Source organism: Nannospalax galili, unplaced genomic scaffold (genome assembly GCF_000622305.1).
Source record: "Nannospalax galili isolate Female #2095 unplaced genomic scaffold, S.galili_v1.0 scaffold150, whole genome shotgun sequence".
Lineage (NCBI taxonomy): Eukaryota > Metazoa > Chordata > Mammalia > Rodentia > Spalacidae > Nannospalax > Nannospalax galili.
This window is the reverse complement of record NW_008329320.1, coordinates 161,813-164,009: the sequence shown is the minus strand read 5'-3', so window position 1 is coordinate 164,009 and position 2,197 is coordinate 161,813.

The window sequence follows — 2,197 nt, the reverse complement described above, 5'->3', positions numbered from 1 at the left end:
TGGAATGAAACTTGCCAAACTCAGTCTCTTCATTTACAAAACAAAGGAGTTGAATTAGAAGACTCTAATATCCACTCCAGGGATTTTTTTTTGTGTGTGTAGTTTTATAACACAATAATTTTATTTGAACTTTTCTGTTCACTGGATATGTCAAAGATTGCAATGACTGAGGAAAAAATAAAGATAAGGAGCTTTCAGTTCTTGAGGTTCTTTTATCAACACGAATCCCGAAGTGTGATGGCATGTGCCTCTAATTCCAGCACTCAAAAGCAGAGGGAAGTGGATTGCTGTGACATAGAGTCTGGTCTGGTCTATATAGTGAGCTCCAGCTAGGCTACAAAGTTAGACACTGTCTCAGAAAATTAAAAGGAAACCCAAGCTAGATCAGATAACATTCCCAAATAGTTTGTCCAGTTTCTCCATTTGTGTTTTATTTTGAATATGACCAGGCCAACATACAGCAATGGAGTCATGTCTTAGACAATATTTTTGAGTTCACCAAATGTGAGCTCAAAATTTTTTCTAAACTGCTTTATTACCTATTTTATGACAGTTTCACCATCTGTACCAACACCACCTTCCTTAACTAATGCAAATATGGAATAGAAGGTGCTCTGAGGCAAACAACTCGGAACTTTCAATTAGACAACAGAAAATAAAGCATACGTTGTCCTCATAAAGTTATCAGTGATGCTCTTTTATAAAATGTCAGCAATAACACATACATGACTAAAAGAGACTTGCAACAAATCTAATGATAGTTTGCTTTAAAATCAAAGTAAAACAAAGCAATTTTCAGATCCTAGAGTTAGAAAAACGAGATTGACAAAACCCTTAAAGTTAATGAGAAACAAGCCTCTAGTTTTCAATGAGTTTTGGTGGGAATGAGGTTAGGTGAACTGATGTCTGTACATTATTGTTTAAGGGGACTCTAACAAACCGAAGAGGAAGATCTACTTCAGTGAAGCCTCCTTTTCAAGTTCCTGCATAGCGGCAGTCCATTTGTCGTTCATCTGTGTTTTTGTAGCTTCGGTGGCATGTTAGACACTTCTTACACATTAAACTACATGTATGAATAAAAAAGTATTGTGAACTGGGGCAAGTGAGAAGCATTAGAAATTCATGTAACTTGGGGCTGAAGAGATGGCTCGGCAGTTAAGAGCACTGACTGCTCTTGCAGAGGACCTGGGGTTCAGTTCCTGGTACCTACATGGCAGCTAACAACCGTCCTAACTCTAGTTCCAGGGAATTCAATACCTTCTTCTGACCTCTGTGGGCATTGTATGACATGGAATACTTACATATATGCAGGCAATACATTCATACACATAAAATAAAAATAAATAAAATATCTTAAGAAATTCATGTAACTGATTTATGAAGTATAATTTTCTTTAGGGAGTTCTTGTTTAATATTTACCTGGAATGGAACCACCATAATGAATGAAAAATAAACTTAAAAGTGAGATAAATACAACATAAGTGAAATTTAAAGTCTGATATTTTGAGTGATCCTTCATATGAAATAAAACTAGACTCCGATCTCTCATTCTTTGTAAAAATAAGTTCAGAGACCTCATAAAAGACCTTTAGCTTTGAAAGTATAGCGGAAAACACTTTATTACTATTGGCAATAGTGTTCTGGAAAGGATTCCAGTAGCTCAAAGAAACAGAAGCAAGAGCTGACAAACGGGATTGCACTCAATTAAGATTGTGGTGGGAAAGTAATTCTTATACAGTGTTTGCTAGAATATAAATTGTTATAGTTACTATGGAAAGTAGTAGGGAGATTACTATTTAAAAATCTAAGAATATGGGGCTGGAGACATGGCTCAATGACTAAGAGCACTGGGTGCTCTTGCAGAGGACCCTGGTTAGATTGATTCCTAGCACCTACATGATGGCTAACAACCATCCATAACTCCAGTTCTAGAAGATCTGATGCCCTCTTCTGACCTCCACATGTAGCATGCATTGCAGGACATGGGTGTACTTACATACATGCAGGCAATACACTCATACACATAAAGTAAAAAATAATAAAAATTTATTTTAAAAATCTAGAATAGGAGGCCAATGAGGGAAGCAGGACTTAGGATCCCATCTCTGCTCATGCTCTGGAGTCAGGGAGTTGGCAGTAGTTAGGACTCCATGCCTGGTTATACTCTGAGGTCATGGAATGTCTGGAGATTTAGGA